The sequence below is a fragment of the Magnolia sinica genome, chromosome 4, assembly GCF_029962835.1.
Source record: "Magnolia sinica isolate HGM2019 chromosome 4, MsV1, whole genome shotgun sequence".
NCBI lineage: Eukaryota > Viridiplantae > Streptophyta > Magnoliopsida > Magnoliales > Magnoliaceae > Magnolia > Magnolia sinica.
The window spans coordinates 56,958,030-56,979,137 of NC_080576.1; the positions used below are offsets into that span (position 1 = coordinate 56,958,030).

General features: G+C 43.7%; 1 non-coding gene across 1 annotated transcript; it reads left to right on the forward strand.

Annotated features, from left to right (window-relative positions):
* The first annotated feature begins 1,563 nt into the window (after positions 1-1,563).
* On the forward strand, positions 1,564-1,669 carry LOC131244935 (small nucleolar RNA R71). The gene has a single exon (XR_009170703.1). It is a non-coding gene; the product is annotated as a small nucleolar RNA R71 (small nucleolar RNA).
* Positions 1,670-21,108: the final 19,439 nt, after the last annotated feature.

A 21,108-nucleotide genomic window follows, 5' to 3' on the forward strand; every position in this document is an offset into this window, starting at 1 on the left:
TAACATGATAAAGGAAATACCAAGACCCTTTAAAATATTTGCAATGACTTGGAAAACTCCTAAAAATCAACATATTATTGCTTTAAGAACACCCGCGCAACTCATGATAAGTTGTGCGACCGAGGAGTTGCCTGGGCCCACTCAACTCATGAAGAGTAGCACGACCCGGCCTCCATTCTCTCTCTCCCCCTCTCCTCTCCAGTACTTGTCAGAGGCACTGGTCTTCTGGACATCTGCCCTCCTAAATGAGGGGGTAGGGGGTATTTATAGGCTTCCTCACATGTGGGTCCTCAAATTCTAAGCTGTGGACTCCACTTCACATTTTTCGATCCAACCATCTTAAAAGGGAGTAATGCGGGCTAGCGCAACTATGATAAGTTGCATGGCCCGTGCAACTCTTATTCCTCGCATGACTCACACCCTATGTAACTTGTGCAACTCATGCCCCGCGCAACTCAACTATTTTATGTCTTTTGTTTCAATCTGATCCCATTTCTTCTTCACTTATCTTCCTTCCTTTAATTGAATTTCGTTCACCAACAGATGCCCCCTTGATCCTAGATTTGACTGCTTATCAAGTCAACTCAAAGGATCAAAATTTATTGTCAATGAACTTGAGTTGCGTGGACCTGCGAAACTCCTCTTCATTAGATCTCACGCAACTCAGTCGGACCCCAGATTCGGCTATAAATATCGAACTCCCATCCATTTCTTCACTTCAAAATTTTTTCTTCAACTAGATCACTCTTTCCGTGTAACTCGCAGACCCACGCAACTTACAACTCGCGCAACTTGCAACCCGCCTAACATGTAACCCACGAAACTTGCAACCTACGTAACTCTCCAGCACTTAGTGCAATTCTAAGTGTTCCGAAACTCTGCATAATTTTCCTCTAGGCCCTAAGTTTTCTCTTTTCTTCTCAAAATATTGTATTTGACTTTAATAACCTCTATTCCTTAATCATGAAACATTAAGAAGCTTCGTCTTTAAGAAGAATGGATCCTTTAGCTTCTTCGAAATTTGAACAAACCTCTCACCATACTTGGGATTGCATAGAGATCAATGAAGAAGTATTGGAACTTTGCCACCCTTTTACAAGTGAGACAATCACTGTCCCTATAAATTTACGACTTCACTGGTCAATTCTGCATAGTGAACCATCTACTTATCAAAGAAGCCTTGTTTCTATAGACAATTGGATCATGAGGGAACCAAGGATTTTGGAAGGTTGTTTATAGGGGAAAGAATGGTGTCAAAAGGCTGGCATGATATATAAGATGCAATTTTTACATCCTTGCATGATCCTCATCAGCCATTCCTAACTCATTTCTTTGAAATCACCTAGCAATATTTCTTTAATGGTCATATACATTAGAGAACAAATGATTTTCTGGTAAGGGGTCTTCTATCTCCTCAAAATTTCTACAGTTCTTGGGCTCGAGCCGTCACTCGGAAACATACTGCCATCATCCATTAACTCACCATTACACATCATTTGTACGAATTGGTGCATGTTTAGACTGAGTCTATCATAGAAAAGATCAATTGTTCGCCAAGTTTCATAACCATGGTGTGGGAAAGCGAGAAGTAAGTCTTTGAACCGTTCCTACCATTCAAAAAGGTCTCACTATTTTTCTGGGAAAAGTTCATTATTTTCCATCTAAGAGCATTGGTATTATGAGCTGGGAAGAATTTTTTGAGAAACTCCTGGCTCATCTTTTCCCATGTGCCAATGGATCTAGGCCTTAATGAATGAAACCATGATTTGGCCTTTTCTTTTAGAAAGAATGGAAATAATTTAAGGCTAATTGTATAAGAAGGAACATCATTAAAATGTATGGTTATAACAATCTCTTCAAATTCTTTAATATGTATATATAGATTTTATGAATCAAGTCAATGAAACTTAGGAATTAATTGGATTATCTCAGGTTTGAAGTGCATGTTTCCTATATTGATTGGGAGAATTATGCAGGAAGGTGAACTTGTTCTCACCAGTTGTAAATAATCTCGTAAAGTTCAAACCAGTGGAACCCGATGCACTTCATTCTCATCACGCACCATCCTAATAAGTGGTATGTGATGCATAGGATCTTCATCAACCTGATACACTTCATTCTCATCATGCACCATCCTAATAGGTGGTGTGTGATGCATTGGATCTTCATCAACCCAATGTTCTTGAGCCATGCTCTCAGATGATATTTCAAAAATATTTGAGGATTTTTTAACTTATCAATGGATTTTTCAACCAAACCTCCTTCTCTCAAAGGTCTTAGAGTATGGTTCCTTACCTGTGTGGGCATGAACGACTCCAAGTTTTAATTCTATTTTCTAATTCCTACAGCAAGTATGGACAACAAGTAGAGGAAAGCAATTACTAGAAGAGAAGAACTAGAATTGAATATCCTACAAAAACAAAATATATTAGCAAAAGAAAGAAGAACAATTAAAGATGAATACTAAAAACTAAATCTAAAAACTGAAAAATCCTATAAACCCTAAATTAGAAAATTTCAAAAAATTAGAAAAATTCAGAAAATAAGAAAAATCTTAACCTAATTCTAATACTAATTAATCTCAGAAAAATGTATCCATAGTCCCTGGCAATGGTGTCAAAACTTGTTCACAGCCCCAAGTAATAATCTCAGTGAGACTGAGGTCGAATCCATAAGGATTAATCTTGTACGTTTCTGAAAGTAATTAGAACTAGAGCTAGAAGAAGAACTAATTTAGAAATATGGAATAAAGGGAGTAATTGTGACTATTGTAGATTGAAACTTGTGAATTTAAAGGTGGGAACTAGGGTGCCATCCACTTGTAGCTATCAAGATGCTACCTTACTTAATTCAAGAGACATAACTAGAAACAGAGTCTTATCATATCTAGTTGGAAGAAGAGATGATCAAATCTTTGAACTTTCATTGAATCAGTCTCAAGATATGAGAATTGTGAAGATTTGGAAGGGATTCCATCACCCAACTATGTCCAGGAGACTATGGCAAACAACCAGATTTACCAATCCAACAATCTCAAATAAAAAAAGAAGATATTCAAAGCAATCGCAGCATCTATTGTAATTTAAGTCATATCAAACCATAGAAAACTAAAAAAAATCCTCAAATCAACTAGAAATCAATGAAATTCAATATAAACATGAATCGAACCAAAGTAAACATCCCAATCAGGCTACAAGCTTCACCTCTTAGCCCTAGCTAAGAGGTTTAGTTAACCATAGACATGATTAAACAAAAATCTCTTAAGAAAAGTATAAAAAATAAACTAAGGAAGAAGAAGAAGAAAACTCTTAGTGGTAGCTCTCCACCCTTTTGATCCACTCCTTAAACCCTAGAAGATGCTTTGAGGCATCCTAAGAACTCCTATTTATAGTTGGGGAACTCCAACTTTCACACCAAGTTGGAAAAGTACAGAAAGCACATCAAATTTACACAGTCCGCGTAAAATCTGCGTAATCTCCGACTAGTCGAACCAAAGCTCATGCTAGTAGAATGACAAATTTGACTAGTGAAGCATAATCTTCGACTAGTCAAATTTTTTGTGAATTTAAAAGATAATGTTGTTGGAGTTCGAGCTGAAATTTTTTGGGCTAGTCGAATTTCACTTGAATTTTTAAGATTCCTTTTCTTCGCTTCAAGTCTTTGATTCTCTTCATTCCTCACTTGGTTTCCTAGGATCTTAAGTATGTGAATTCTTCAATCTTAGTATTGTAAGATCCATCCCTTGCCTTGGTGATTCTTGAGCATCAAACCCATATTTTTAACATTCTTTTTAATGTAAACTCTCAAATTCACCTTCCAACATAAACATGTATAAAATATACCATTAAGTATTATCATGTTCATAAAATCAAGATATAAATAGGGGAGAATATGCAATATTTAACACTTAATGGAGAGTTGAGGCACAGCCACAACACAAAGATGAAGGAAGCCCAAAGGACCATCCTGAAGGTTAAGGCAGTGGCTGTGGAGGAGTTTAAGGCTTTCAAGGACTGGGAGGAAGAGAGGGAGGCACTTTACAGCACTGGGTATAACAAGTGCCTAGAGGACATCGAGGAGATGCACCCCGAGCTCAACTTGTCTACTTTCGAGGTTGGCCCTACTAAAGGCTTCACCCTCCCCCCCTTCCACCCCCCCGAAGCCTTCCTAGTAGCCCCCTTTAGCGGAACCCTGAACGCCCTTCCTTCCTTTGTATTTTTGTCTTGTTTTTCTTTCATTATGTATTTCTTTTTCTATATGAATGAAAAGGAACATTTTGTTTGTCATGGTTGTTTATGTGAATTTTCTAAGTAGACGAGTCAGATCAGTTTATCGTTAATTGGCAGTTCGACCTTTCAAGCCATGCTAGGGCTCGTATTTAGGCCCTTGTTTTCATGAAGTGGATGGATGAGCTATTCTGAATCTTATTATAGATTATGTAGTCTTTATTTAGTTAGTGGTTTGACCTCTTCTTTAAGGGTCGAGTGACTAGTGAGGACTGTTTTTCCCTTTCACTAAGGAAAGTCCTTAGTAGGCTATGAACCGATTAATGGTCTGACCTTTTCTTTAAGGATTGGGCAATTGGTGGGAGGATGATTTTTCCTTATTTTAAAGGAAATCCTCAGTGGATCATATAAATTCAAACTAAGTAGAAAGTAAAACTTCCCCACTTCGGGATTTTTAATGTAGATTCTGAGGAAAACATGTGGACTCTGACTTGGTCGGTTGCTCATTATAGAAGTAACAAAACTGTAGATTTCAACTCTAGGCTTACTTGGCCTTTACGGGTAGTAGATCTTCAAGTGCTCGGCATTCCACAGGTGTGGTAGAGGTCGGCCTTCCATATCCTTGAGTCGATATGTCCCAGGTCGGGTCGTGCCCGAGACTTTGAAGGGTCCTTCCCAATTCAGCCCTAGGATTCTTCACCCAGGTTCTTTAGTGTTCTAGAAGGTCCGTCAGAGGACTAGGTCTCTAGCTAGAAATCTTCTCACCTTTACTCTAGAGTTGTAGAATCGGGTGACCTGTTGTTGCCGCGATGCAACTTTGAGTTGGGCTTGGCCCCTCCTTTCCTCGAGTAGGTCGAAGTCTAGGGCCATCTGCTCGGCATTCTGAGCTTCATCATAGAAATGGACCTGAGCCGTAGGGAGCTCCATCTCGACCGGGGCAATAGCTTTGGCTTTGAAGGCTAGGGAGAAAGAAGTTTCTCCTGTGGTTGTATGGGTAGTGGTTCGGTATACCTAGAGGAGGTGGGGGAGCTCCTCAGCCTAGGCCCCTCTAGCTTTCTTGAGCTTGGTTCGGAGATGATTTTTGATGATCTTGTTGACTGCCTCAACCTTGCCATTATCTTGGGGGTGATGAGTAGACATTTCGAATTTTGAGGTTTCCGCACATATCTCTAAATCGATCGTTGTTGAACTACTTCCCATTGTCCGAGATGATCATATACAAGATCCCATATCGATAGATAATATTTTTCCAGACAAAGTCAGTAATTTTATGCTCGATGATCTTAGCTAGTGGCTCGGCCTCGGCTCACTTAGTGAAGTAGTCGATTATGATGACCGAGAATTTGGTCTGCCCCTTCCCAGTTGGCAAGGGCGCAATGATGTCAATTCCCAATTGGGCCAAGAGCCATGGTCTGGTCATTGGACTCAACTGTTCGGGTGGTCGGTGGGGTATTGCCCCGAATCTTTGGCATTTATTGCACCTATAGGTGTACTCCTTGGCATCCCTCTGGATGGTTGGCTAGAAGTATCCCTGCCGGATGACTTTATAGGCCCGGGCGTGACTGCTGAAGTGGTTGCTACAAATCCCCTCATGTATATCTCTAAGGACATAGTTGGCCTCCTCAGGTTAGAGGCACCGGAGGTATGGGAGGGAAAATTCCTTCTTGTATAAAGTGTCTCTGATCATGGTGTACTGGGCCGACCTGGATCGGAGTCTGCGTGCCTCGAGTCGATCTTTGGGTAGTTTTCCTTTCTAAAGGCAGCAAATTATTTGATCAATCTATGTCAGGTTCGAGTCTATCGGGAGGACCATATTTGAGTCGGATTCGTTGATGCTTGGCTTGGCCAAAAATTTGATTGGGATTGACTTTGGGATGTCATCTTCGACTGCTATGGCCAATTTTTCCAATATATCTGCTTTGGAGTTTTCTGATCTAGGGATTAAGCCAATATCACATTTGGAGAATTAATTGGTGAGTTCTTGGGCTTTTCGCAAGTAAGCCTTCATTCTCTCTTCTTTGGCCTAGTATTCACTAGTTATCTGGTTAACGACGAGCTGTAAGTCACTTTGGACTTCCAGTGTAAGGCCCGTATCTTAGTCCGTACTGTTCCGTTGGCTTATGCAGTCCTTCCGGTCGAATTTCAGCAATCCTCGACCCGTATCCGACGTTTGTGTGCGATCCTAAGCCGAGTCCTGCATGTCAAAGTTGGCTCGAACCAGAACTTGTATCATAGTGACCGCGACGTCGCCACGGTTCCAACGCCGTGACTTGTGCACCAAACTGATGCCCAGGCCAGGAGATGTGGGCCTGCGCTCGTTCTTAAGAAACGCCATGTGTTGCGGATTTTGAAGGAATCTCTACAACATGTCCCATCAATCAATCAATCAATGTCAAGTACAATTATACCTCAAGTTCATCAACCCATCCCTCCTTTTCCATAAGTCAACTCTCTCTCTCCCCTCACCATTCCCCTTTACAAAATTTCAACCACAACCATACCTCTTTTACAAAAAAATCAAACTAAACCATACCCTCCCATCTCCTTCCTTACATCATCCCATCCATATCATTCCCATCACCTCACTCTCTCTCTCATTTCTCAAATCTCCCAAGCAACCCAAAATTTCCAACGTCCAACACCCTCTCCCAAGCTAAGTGTGGCCCACCCTCTCATCCTTCATCCCCACCATCAAAACTCCATCATCCACTGTTGGAAGTTGATCATAGGAGCTAAGGAGGTCATGGAAGTAAGGAGAAGGCCTGGAGGTGGGTGATCCACCGTTATTTCTTATTTTAAGGCCCATTTATTGGTGGGACCCATTTTGATGTATGTGATTTAATCAAGAGGGGCCCATAGTGGCGGCGTCCCTCTATCTCACCGTATCTATCTCTCTCTCTATCTCTCTTTTGTATGATGTCTTGTGGCCACAACGGTGCAAGACGATCTCGACCGTCCGATCGTGAGGCCCACCTTGCAACGGGTCCATTGGACTGCCAAGATGAAGGAAAAACACAAGTATCAAATCGATCCAAATCAGGTGGGCCATGTTCATGTGGGACCCACCTTGACTAAAATGTGGGCCACGTACATGTGGGGCCCACCATGATGCTGAGTATATCCATGCAGTCCAACGTCTCTGGACGCTGGACGTGAGGCAGGGGTGGCTAACATGGAGTGTGTGTACTGACTTCGGTGAGTACTAACAAGCTAACAAAAATAATAATATAATATTTATATTGCACTTTTGGGGTGGGCTACTCATATAGACCCCACCTTGATGTATGGGGCTGATCCACGCCATCCATTCCATTCTCCAGCTCATTTTAGGCGTTGAACCGAAAAATGAAGCTGATCCCATTTTCTAGCGGGCCATACCATAGGAAAGAGCGGTATTACCATTGAAACCTACCTTGATCCTTCTATTCGCCAAAAACACTTTGCATATTGGTCTCATTTGGTCGATCATGAGCTGTAGAATCCAATGGCTGGAGTGGATCTGCCCGATGCGGGCCCCACCTAGGAAAATTTATAGAAATATAGATTTTTTTAAAAAAATAAAGAAAGAGGCAGCAGCAGCTGCTGCCGCCGCTGCCAGTCAGAGGACACTAGCAGCGTCCTGCTGCCTGACGCTGGAGGTAGCCGTGGACCCCACTGTGATGTGTGTATAACATCCACGCCGTTCATTAGTTAGCCCCCCTCACTGGCTATGCGCCACCCAAAAATCGGCCATATTCAAAGCTCAAGTGGCCCGCGTCTCAAAAAACAGTAGGGAATGGACGTCTGCCATTGAAACTCTTCTGGGCATCCAAAAGTTTTGGATCAATATGAAATTTGTGTTCGTCTTCATCTAAGGTCCGTGTGACCTTATGTAATGACCCGAAAAATTTCATGCAAAGACTCAAGTACCACCTTGAATTCCTTAGAAGTTATGTGTGGGTTAATTAGCGTTAAACTCAATTACTTGTGAAATTAGTATCTATCACTTTAAATTTGATCTACAGGACTCAAAACCTGTAGAATCGTTAACGCTATGTTACCCTGAAATATAGGATTCAACGCTAAATCCAATTGCTCTCGAGAGTACTGGGAAACTTTGTATTGGACCTGGACCGCGCGTCGAAAGTCCGATAGCGTCAATCTTAGACAATTTTGGTCATCTTGTTGGGCTTGACCATCACCTCAAAAATCAAGTCCAGATGATGTCCTAGGTCGATTTGCTTGAGTCTGGAGTAAAGAGTGTGAGAAAGCTGAGAAATTAAATATGATTTTATGAAATCTGAGTCGTGTCGCTTGTCCGACAATTTTAAGCCCTCCGACCATTGGATTTTGACCCATTTCACCCTCGGATCAGGGAAGATGGCCCAGGCATGTCCTAGTGCCGGTGGACCTGATCAAGTTTCGATGACCGTTGAATTAAGAGTGGTCCGCCACGGCTGATTTGTAAATCCGATTGGTACGAAAACTCACCCTGACCTAGATCCATGGTCAGTGAGCTTTACTCCGACCCCACGAGGAGAAAGGACCACCAGAAGTGTTCCTTTAGATCGGAATAGGCCTGATTTGGTTATAACCTAAGTATACCTTGGCCCTAGGGCTATTTTCATCTATTTTAGGCCAATATAAAGACCTTAAAACCCTCACTCTCTTTTCCATACGAATTTCCTAACCCTAGCTAAGAAAGAGAGAGGAAAAGAGAGAGAAAGTGAGAGAGAAGTTGGTGAATCATCTTGAAATTCTTTCTTGTTACTCTGTGTACCTAAACCATCACTTTTGAATCGTTATTCCGGCGATTCTAAGTTCCTTCGTTAATCAACCCTAGTCTGTTTTAGAGCTTAGACTTGTCTAAGTGTTGATCTAGCTCATTTCTATTCTTGCTTTAGGTTTTCTAGTCGCCGTTGACGGAGACTTATCGTCTGAATCGGATCTATTGTGTTTTTCTGGTTTAAGGTGCGGACTATATTCATATAAGTTATGGTTTTCAAGGCTTTCAATGTTGGGTAATGATTTATTATTGTTGTGGATGCAATTTCACATGCCAGCTGTGATGTTTATATTGCGTTTCTATTATATATGGGTTATATTGAGATTTGTGTATTCTATGTATATGTAGGAAGTATCGTATACGTATAAAATATGAACATGTGTTTGCCGTGATTAATTGTCGTGTACTTGTATTAGTTGTATGTGTGTCAACTCCTTGGTAAAAGGAATTGTCCAAATGTGCGTTATCACCAACATACGTCATGTATGTGGGACTATGTAGTCTAAGTGTTTGTAGAAATGTCTGAATGGTTAACTGTGTAATATATTAACCTATTATGGGCATTGAGAAGAGATTCTCAACTATCCTAGTGGTGTGTATGATTTCCTACATGTAATCTACGTTCTTTGTTATTTACGTTCAAGCACTACTTATGTTGAAATCCATGTTAAGTTGATATTCTTCAAATGCTCACATATTATATGATTTGAATTGTTCTTCCCTTACTGTTCTAAATTGTTATTATGAATATCTATTATAATTGAATGTGTTTGGGACTATGGAATAGTCCAGGAAATCGGTAACAATCCTTGCGTACGTGGCCGAGATCGTTTTCACCACGCAAGACAGGTTTGACGAAACCGAGTCATATTAGGGTTGTCGGCAGTGGTTTGGCCACACAGAGTGTTTGCGTACTCTATGTCGTTCAACTCAATGTGCGCTCATGCTAGTCGAGTTCTTCAAGTAACCCGATTGTCCCGATGTATGTTCACCATGTATGGACGCTATTGTTTGAATCTATGGTACCAAACTTACCGATGTAGTCCCGTTAATCATTGTACCTTGATCCGCTAAGACTTATGAGCCGGGCATGGTGGTATGGGACACCGTGGTCGAGCTGTCAGCCTACACTGGGGTGACGAGCCTCCCCGTAGTGACCAGTGAGCACACCAGACTCGTGAGCCGATTATGGTGGTATGGGACACTATACTCGTGCTGTCGGCCTACATTGATTGGTGATCATCCCTTTGTAGTGACCTCGAGCATACCTTGCTACTACATTGAGGCAACGAGCCTTAGGGTTGTAACTAAGGTATGATAGGCATGCATTGATTAGTGACGAGCCCTTTGCAGCGACCTAAAACCATATGATCGTATGAGATTGTCTAGGACTGACGACCCTAGAATGGATCACTGTTTGGAAATTGATATGAGGAAGGTACCTTAGCTTCCCAATTCTGCTGTATGAAAAGGACTAATAACAACTTGGTAATCATGTTCATGCACTGCATTGCATGTGCGTAGGAGTCGTTGGCACTGCGGGAGGATGTCATGCATACCGTAAGATGAAGATGCTGAGGGAGTGCAGGCGAGGGCATGCATCATTTCTTCATACATCCTTGCATTAACAAGAATAGTTAGGACGTGTTTGATTGTATTGCCTTATCATTACTGCTTGATTGATTTGATAGCATGTTAACTTTTACTGTATACTTCCACTGAGTTGATCACTCACTCCCACATTCTGGGACAGTGTTTCAACACCAACCAGACCCTGTCTTAGATGCAGATGTTGACGTGACCCCTGAGGCAGAGCATGATTACGAGGATGATGAGGACGCATTTTCTTTTATGCAGTTCTCAGGTGGGTTCATGTGAGCCATGTCCTAATATACGGGGATTCTGGATTTTCTTTGTAATTACAATAGATGATGTCATTTTGATACTTGTTTTTTGAAAGCAACACTTGTTATTATGACCTGACATGTATACATATTTCAGGGACTTGCACATGTACACATATTTATTTAAGTCTTCCGCTTGCGTCTTTCACTTATCCCTGAATTATGTTTGCAGTTTGGCTTAATCTATTCCATGTTTTATGCACTCATATAGACAACATACATCCATCATTAAATATGTTGCATAAGTGATGTTTTGAAACTCAGGAGCTGAGTTATGCTCGACCCCCGATTTTCAGGGCGTTACAAGTTAGTATCAGAGCATGATTTGGATTAAACCGGACCTGGGTTATGGTCACACACCGCATGCTGTCGCCACCTTAGTGTAGGAGGGTACGAGTTTATTGTAGAATTTGCGTATGTTTTCCCGTTGCTCCTATCGGTAAAAGTTTACTGAAAACGATCATCGAGATCGAGTCTGTGCTCACTCCCGATCACACATAGCGACCTAAAATCTCTTCTAGACCATCCATTGACGAGTTTAGATGGTTCATCTTTCCATCTCAGCCCTTAAAATGTCTGTAAACTTGAATCTATATCAGATTCGATTCCTAGTGGCCCGGTATGCGTCGAATCGGACTAAGGGCCCGATCGGGGCAATTCCAGGGGGACCCACATCATTTTGGAGCTTAGGGGCCAAGAGGACCTCACCCAAATGGTGAGTCATTGCCGGAATGTCCAGAGATCGGTGATGACCTCGCCGGTTCGGTGAGCCCTCACCGCCTAGCGGGCCAGGCCGGGCGGGCCTGCTCGGGCCGATGCATGTGGGGTCTTGTGTGGCCCACTCCTCCATGGTTGCTCAATTTTAACCCCTTCTAAACCCTATTTCCTTCACAAACTCACCCTCCAAGCTTCCCTTTTCTTGAAATTTCTCTCAAAACCCCACCAAAATCCCTCCCCAAACTCCTTCTTCTATTTTCGTGCATACCCATCCTATCCATCTCAAACCCATCTCCATTGCTGTTTTCTCTCTTTCCTTTCCATTTGAGCACCCAAATCCTTCCTTTGGGTCTCAAAATTGTGGGAGCCTCACCATTCTTCCCATTTCCCTCTTTCCCTTATTTTTCATGGCCCTATTTGAGTTTGTTACGGCCATATTTTCCATCTCCACCTTTCTCTCTTTGATAGGGTAGAAGAGAGCGCCCGTTGATGAAGCCGAGCCTAGCCGCCCAACCCGTGCACGAAGGCCAAGAGGTGCCGCCGCGAGCACGACCGCCACCCATGAGTTTCAGACGAAGCGGGACCTTGATCCTCAAGCTCCCATTGGAAGAATTCTATTGGCGGAGCTATCTCATGGAGTCTATGAAGGCCGTAGGGTCCTTTTTGAGGCTCATGTAGATCCGTGGCTATTTGGTGAATTTCTCTTGTTGGAGCGCCTGGAAGGGGCCGGTTGGTACCCTCTGTTCGAGGGCGAATATCGCGCCAATGTGGGTACTGTTCAAGCTTTTTATACCCACATTCGGGAACATTTGCTGGAGCCTTTATAGTTCAAGATCCCTTGCGAAAGAGATCGGGAGGCCACGATCAACGTCGCTTTGATATCCCGACTCCTGAACGTGCCGCTTAGCGAGGTTCATGCGAGTGAGAAGAATTTGAGCAGTGCGCGCGAGAGGGATCGCCGCACGCGGTTCCTGTGTGGTCGTCTAGTCAAATGGCAGCCGAATAGAAGCCTTTTAGCTACCAACATGACGGACAACTTCCGTTTGCTTCACCACATGTGCACATTCAATGTTTATCCAAGGTGGAGCAACCGCAGCGAGTGTACGCGCTTGATGGTAGATTTCCTGTATCAGGTGGGGCAGGGGGAGAAGCTATGTGTGCCAATGTACATCTTACATTAGATTATCCTTATGGCTCGTTCGAATAGGAGGACCGAATCGCTCCCATTTGGCCAACTTATCTGTAAGCTTGCACATGAGTTTGGCTATAGGCTTGGGGCAGAAAAGCCGGTACCTGTTCGATACATTAATGAGACGACCCTAAATCAGCTGGACATTGGGCCTCGTCGATGACAAGCCTCACCTGAAGAAAGTGAGGATGAGATAGAGAGCGATGAGGAAGTGAGTTATGGCGAAGGTGGAGCAGAGATAGAAGAAGAAGAAGAGCAGGACGAGGAAGAGGTAGAAGCCCAGGATACGAGTGAGAGTTCTCCTCCTATGGCACCAGAGTAGAGCGCAGATCAGGCTGCCAGGGATGCCCGTATCGCTTGGCTTGAGGAGGGTCAGGCTGTTCTACGCCAGGATATTATGGATCTTCGAGGCCTCGTGAAGCATAAGTTCAAGAAGATGTCTCAAACTCTGAAGTCTATCCTATGTTGTTTGCAGGATAAGGGTGTCCCTCCTCCATCTCCTGATTCTAATGAGTAGTTGTAGTTGTAGTCGTCTTTTGCTCTGTTTGTTGTTTGTTTTTGTGTTTAGCCATTATTGGCGTAGTAGTTCGGGAGTTGTTTGTTGTTTGAAGCTGTAGATGTTTTAGCTCACATGCTTTCTCTGTCGCGATTCATGTAATGCTGTACTTTTTGTATTGCGATAATTTTGTTAAATGGAATGCATGTTGTTATCTTTGAGTTGTGATGTAAATGCTTTGTGGGTGGATTATGTGAATGTTGGATCTCACAGGTTGCATCCTCTGTTGAATGTAGGGTATGCCTCCTAAGGGATTGAAGACTTCGGCCCGTCTCTCTTTGGTCGAGTCGCTTGCCGGGGTTTCTCCCCTAGGCGATAGCCAGACGGATCCACAGTCGAGCCCGTCTCTTTTTGGTGCTGGACTGGACTCTCAGCCAGCTACTGGCCCCGCTACTGGGATGACTCCTGTGATACCACTCATGGCTACACCAGTCACGCCTTCGGTTCTTGAACCGAACCATGCATCTGCGTCGATGCCGTATGCATCTTCATCCGCTCCGCCTCCTGATAGGTTTGAGCAAATGATGCTGTTGATGCAGCAGCAGCAGATTCAGCAGCAACAGCATCAGCACTAGCAGCAATAGTTTCTGTCTTCCATGGCTGGCATCTTTGCTCAGTCGATGGGGGCGACTCTACCTGCTTCACCTATGCACCCATCTGGGCAAGCTAATGCGAGCGGCACATTTGAGTGATTCTAGCGCTTACGACCTCCCACGTTTGCAGGTTCTCATAAACCCGAGGAGGCTGAGTACTGGATTGATCGCATCTCTAAGATGCTGAGGCCGGTGCACTGTTCTGAGGCTAAGCAGGTCGAGCTTGCCTCCTTCATGCTTGAGAAGGAGGCCAGTTTATGGTGGGACAGTGTTCTCCGCACAGTTGCAGAAGGGTATGAGTAGACGTGGCAGGCGTTTGAGGCATGCTTCCACGAGAAGTATTTTCCGGTTACGTACCGACACAAGAAGGAGAGTGAGTTCCTTCACCTCCGTCAGGGAGGGATGTCGGTGACTGAGTATGAGAACCGATTTACTGAGCTGGGTCATTGTGCTCCTTTGCTTCTGGGTGATCAGCCGATGCTGATGTGGCATTTTTCTGAGGGGTTGAGGCCTGAGATCTGATTGAAGATGTGTTGTGCTAGCATATCATCTTATGCTGAGTTGGTGAGCATGTCTCTGCGAGCTGAGCAGGACGGGGATAGGTCGTCCCGTATGTGAGCACCTATGGTTCCCAGACCACAACCCGACTTTCCGAGTGCACCTTTTCTTGGCAAGAGGTCGTGGGCAGATTCTCCTCCGAGGCGTGTAGCACCGCCCACTCAGCAGATGCGTTCTGACTTTCACTGTTCGTACTATGGGAAGATGGGGCATTCGGATCCTAATTGCTTTTCCCGAAATGCGGGACAGTGGATTTACTCCGCCATAGAGGATCAGTCGTCCGATGCCGCAGGTTATATCTCCTCCACCCCTTCGTTCAGCGCCAGCTCATCCATCCTTCAGACCACCTGTACCTCACTTCAGGCCACCTCAGCGGCCCATGGTTCCTCCACCGAATCGTCCATAGCAGGCTCGAGTTCATGTGCTTACAGCTGAAGCGCCTGTGGCTGACTTGGTACCGAGATCCTTTGAGGTTACAACTCACATCCAAAGTATTCCCGTTTCTTTGTTGGTGGATACAGGGTCCACTACCTCTCTTATATCATATGCGGCAGTTAAGCGCCTGAGTTTAGGCATTGTTAATATGAAGGGAGTGACACTCGCTATCGCTACAGGGACCTCCTCTGATATTACCAAGCGTTGTATGGGTTGTTTGATTGATCTAGGGAGCAGATCGATTCTTGTTGACTTGTTTGTTGCACCACTATACCATTACGATGTCATTTTAGGTATGGATTGGCTCACGAAGATGCGAGCAGAGATTGATTGTGAAGCTAAGCTGGTGATAATTCATAGACCTAAGGGCGAGACATTTACTTTCCCCATTCAGGTCAGTTACCCTTTCCGTTTTGGTTATTACAATTCTCTGTTGGAGAGTATTGCTAGTTCGGCGCTTGAAAGCACGCTGGTAGTTCAGGATTTTGAAGATGTGTTTGAGTCGATTCCTAAATTACCCCCTCAGCGTGAGATTGATTTTACTATCGATCTCATGCCTGGTGCGACACCCATTTCTTTACCTACCTATCGTATGCCTCCAAGTGAAATGGAGGAATTGAGGAAGCAGATGTTGAGTCTGGGTTTTATTCGCCCTAGTGTGTCTCCTTGGGGAGCACCTGTCCTGTTTGTTAAGAAGAAGGATGGTTCCTTATGACTATGTATAGATTATCGCGGGTTAAATCAGGTGACTGTGAAGAACAAGTATCCCTTGCCCAGGATCGATGATTTATTTGATCAGTTGAAAGGGGCACGGTACTTTTTGAAGGTTGATCTGCAGTCAGGGTATCATCAGTTGCGCGTCAAGCATGAGGACGTGCAGAAGACCGCATTCAGGACTAGTTTCGGCCATTATGAGTTCCTTGCAATGTTGTTCGGTCTTACAAATGCACCGGCCGTGTTCATGGATCTGATGAATAGGGTGTTTCGGCCATTTTTGTTCCAATTCGTCATTGTCTTTATCGATGACATTTTAATATACTTTGCAAGTCGGGAAGAGCATGAGGAGCACTTAAGAGCGGTCTTGGATACTCTTAGGACGAATCAATTTTTTACGCAGTTCAAGAAATGTGATTTCTGGAAAGAGAAAGTCAAGTTCCTAGGACATGTGGTGTCCAAGGAAGGGATAGCTGTCGATCTTACTAAGGTAGCTACAGTTCAGGATTGGAAGCAGCCTGGTTCAGTTATTGAGGTGAGAAGCTTTCTGGGTCTAGCAGGCTATTATTGACGCTTCATACGAGACTTCTCGAAGATAGCTAGACCGTTGTCTCAGTTGACACGGAAAGATTTGAAGTTTGCTTGGAATGAGAGGGCGGAGATAGCTTTTCAAGAGCTAAAGGACAAGTTGACGTCCGCCCCTGTGCTAGTATTGTCAGAGCAAGGGGTTAAGTATACGATATATACTGACGCCTCTCGCATTGGTCTGGGTTGTGTCCTTGTGCAGAAGGACAGGGTGATTGCATATGCTTCGAGACAGTTGAGGAAACACGAAGAAAATTACCCTACACACGACCTGGAGTTGGCAGCTATCATTTTCGTATTAAAGCTCTGGAGACATTACCTTTAAGGAGAGGAGTTCGAGCTCTTTTGCGACCACAAGAGCCTTAAGTATATCTTCACGCAGCGTGACTTGAATATGAGGCAACGCTGATGGATGGAAACATTGAAAGACTTTAAGTTCGATGTTTCTTACCATCCGGGCAAGGCAAACCTTGTGGTAGACGCGTTGAGTCGCAAGAAGGCTATTGAGTTTGCGGCTCTACTAATGATAGCAGAATGAGACATGATAGAGTTTGTGTGAGACTTTGAGCAGAAACTTACGGTGGAAGAGCCGTATGAAGTTATCGTACACATTCGAGTACAGCCCCTCATTGACGAGAGGATCAATGCAGCTCAAGCAGATGATGAGCTATTAGTGAAGATGAGAGAGTGGGTTGGTTCAGATGAGGACTCCGAGTGGAGTGTTGGTTCAGATGGGGGCCTACGATATCGTGGCCGGCTATGTGTCCCAGACATTCCTGACTTGAGACGGGAGGTTCTCGAGTCAGCCCATAATTCTAAGCTTGCGATGCATCCAGGTAGTATGAAGATGTATCAAGATATGAGAAGATCCTATTGGTGGGACAACATGAAGGTTCACATTGCTAAGTTTGTATCTCGTTGTCTCACGTGCCAGCAGGTCAAGGCAGAGCATCGCCGACCTCCTGGACTGCTTCAGCCCATGCCCATAGCGGAATGGAAGTGGGACGTCATCTCTATGGATTTTATTTTAGGGTTACCGAGAATGAGGAAGGGACATGACTCTATTTGGGTGATCGTCGACCGATTGACGAAGTCGGCTCATTTCTTACCGATCAGAGTCACAAACTCTGCAGACGAGTTGGCTAGGTTGTACATCAAGGAGATTGTATGTTTACATGGAGTTCCCTTGGAGATTGTGTCTGACAGAGACACACGATTCACATCTATCTTCTGGACTCGTATCCAAGAAGCGATGGGTGTGAAATTGAAGTTTAGTACCGCGTTTCATCCGCAGACAGACGGGAAGACAGAACGTGTGAATTAGATTCTGGAAGACATGTTGCAAGCTTGTGTTTTGGATTTCAAGGACAGTTGGGATGATTGTCTTCATTATGCAGAGTTCGCGTATAACAATAGCTTCCAGGCGAGTATCGGCTGGCTCCCTACGAGGCATTGTATGGTCACCCGTGTAGAGTACCACATTATTAGGTAGAAGTTGGTGAGCGTAGTTTGATTGGCCTAGAGTTGGTACAGGCGACTTCAGAGAAAGTTGACATTATTCGACGTCGACTTTTGACAGCCCAGAGCAGGCAGAAGAGTCATGCTAATACGAGGTGGCGACCGCTTGAGTTTGAGGTTTGAGACCATGTATTTCTTAAGGTTTCCCCTATGAAGGGAGTTCTGCGGTTCGGTAAGAAGGGAAAGTTCACGCCGAGATTTATTGGTCCATTTCAAATACTAGATCAAGTGGGAACGGTAGCATACCGCCTTACTTTGCCCACACCACTTACGGGCGTGCATAACGTATTTCATGTTTCTATGCTGAAGAAGTACGTTCCTGATCCTTCGCATATTATCAGTTGGGAGCAGGTGCAGTTGAGCGAGGATGCCACATATGTACTGCGACCGACACATCCTAGACAGGAAGGAGTAGGTATTGGGTAGCAAGGTTATCCCTCTTGTGAAAGTACTATGGACGCATCATAGTGAAGAAGAGGCTACTTGGGAGACTGAAGCTGAGGTCAGAAAGAGCTACTCTCAGATCCTTGAGGAGTATGAGAAGGTACGAATTTCGAGGACAAAATTTTTCTTTAAGGGGGGTAGATTGTAATGACCAAAAAAATTTCGTGCAAAGACTCGAGTACCACCTCGAATTCCTTAGAAGTTATGTGTGGGTTAATTAACGTTAGACTCAATTGCTTGTGAAATTAGTATCTATCACTTTAAATTTGATCTGCAGGACTCAAAACCTGTATAATCATTAACGCTATGTTACCCTGAAATCTAAGATTCAACATTAAATCCAGTTGCTCTCGGGAGTACTGGGAAACTATGCATTGGACCTGGACCGCGCGTCGAAAGTTCGATAGCGTCGATCTTAGACAATTTTGGTCATCTTGTTGGGCTTGACCATCACCTCAAAAATCAAGTCCAGATGATGTCCTGGGTCGATTTGCTTGAGTCCAGAGTAAAGAGTGTGAGAAAACATAGAAATTAAATATGATTTTATAAAATCTAAGTCGTGTCGCTTGCGCGACGATTTTAAGCACTCTGACCATTGGATTTTGACCCAATTTCACCCTCGGATCAGGGAAGATGGCCCAGGCATGTCCTAGTGCCGGTGGATCTGATCGAGTTTCAATGACCATTGAATTGAGAGTGGTCCGCCATGGCTGATCTGTAAATCTGATTGGTACGAAAACTCAACCTGACCTAGATCCATGGTCAGTGAGCTTTAGTCCGACCGCACGTGGAGAAAGGACCACCAGAAGTGTTCCGTTGGATCAGAATAGGCCTAATTTGGTTATAACCTAAGTATACCTTGGCCCTGGGGCTATTTTCATCTATTTTAGGCCTATATAAAGACCTTAAAATCCTCACTCTCTTTTCCATACGAATTTTCTAACCCTAGATAAGAAAGAGAGAGGAAAAGAGAGAGAAAGTGAGAGAGAAGTTGGTGAATCATCTTGAAATTCTTTCTTGTTACTCTGTGTACGTAAACCATCACTTTTGAATCGTTATTCCGGCGATTCTAAGTTCCTTCTTGGGTAAGTTAATCAAACCCTAGTCTATTTTAGAGCTTAGACTTGTCTAAGTGTTGATCTAGCTCATTTCTATTCTTGCTTTAGGTTTTCTAATCGCCGTTGACAGAGACTTATTGTCTGAATCGGATCTATTGTGTTTTTCTAGTTAAGGTGCGGACTATATTTGTATAAGTTATGGTTTTCAAGGCTTTCAATGTTCGGTAATGGTTTATTATTGTTGTGGATGCAATTTCACATGCCAACTGTGATGTTTATTTTGCGTTTCTGTTATATATGGGTTATATTGAGATTTGTGTATTCTATGTATATGTAGGAAGTATCGTATACGTATAAAATCTGAACATGTGTTTGCCCTAATTAATTGTCATGTACTTGTACTAGTTGAATGTGTGCCAACTCCTTGGTAAAAGGAATTGTCCAAATGTACGTTATCACCAACATACATTAGGTATGTGGGACTATGTAGTCTAAGTGTTTGTAGAAATGTCTGAATGGTTAACTTGTTAATATATTAACCTATTATGGGCGTTGAGAAGAGATTCTCAACTATCCTAGTGGTGTGTATGATTTCCTACATGTAATCTACATTCTTTACGTTCAAGCACTACTTATGTTGAAATCCATGTTAAGTTGATATTCTTCAAATGCTCACATATTGTATGAATTGAATTATTGTTCCCTTACTGTTCTAAATTGTTGTTATGAATGTCTGTTATAATTGAATGTGTTTGGGACTATGGAATAGTCCAGGAAATTGATAACAATCCTTGCATACGTGGCCGAGATCGTTTTCACCACGCAAGACGTGTTTGACGAAATCGAGTCGTATTAAGGTTGTCGGCAGTGGTTTGGCCACACGGAGTGTTTGCGCACTCTATATCATTCAACTCAACGTGCGCTCGTGCTAGTCGAGTTCTTCAAGTAACCCGATTGTCCCGATGTATGTTCACCATGTATGGATGCAATTGTTTGAATCTAGGATACCAAACTTACCGATGTAGTCCCGTTAACCGTTGTACCTTGATCCGCTAAGACTCATGAGCCGAGCATGGTGGTATGGGACATCATGGTCGAGCTGTCGGCCTACGCTGGGGTGACGAGCCTCCCCGTAACAACCAGTGAGCACACCAGACTCGTGAGCCAATTATGGTGGTATGGGACACTATACTCGTGCTGTCGGCCTACATTGATTGGTGATGAGCCCTTTTTAGTGACATCGAGCATACCTTGCTACTGCATTGAGGCGACGAGCCTTAAGGTAGTAACTAAGGTATGAAAGGCATGCATTGATTGGTGACGAGCCCTTTGCAGCGACCTAAAACCATATGATCGTATGAGATTGTCTAGGACTGACGACCCTAGAATGGATCACTGTTTGGAAATTGATATGAGGAAGGTACCCTAGGTTTCTAATTCTGCTGTATGAAAAGGACTAATAACAACTTGGTAATCATGTTCATGCACCGCATTGCATGTGCGTAGGAGTCGTTGGCACTGCGGGAGGATGTCATGCGTACCGTAAGATAAAGACGATGAGGGAGTGCAGGCGAGGGCATGCATCATTTCTTCATACATCCTTGCATTAACAAGAATAGTTAGGACGTGTTTGATTGTATTGCCTTATCATTACTACTTGATTGATTTGATAGCATGTTAACTTTTACTATATAGTTCCACTGAGTTGATCACTCACTCCCGCATTCTGGGACGGTGTTTCAACACCAACCAGACCCTGTCTTAGATGCAGATGTTGACGCGACCCCTGAGGCAGAGCAGGATTACGAGGATGATGATGACACATTTTCTTTTATGCAGTTCTCAG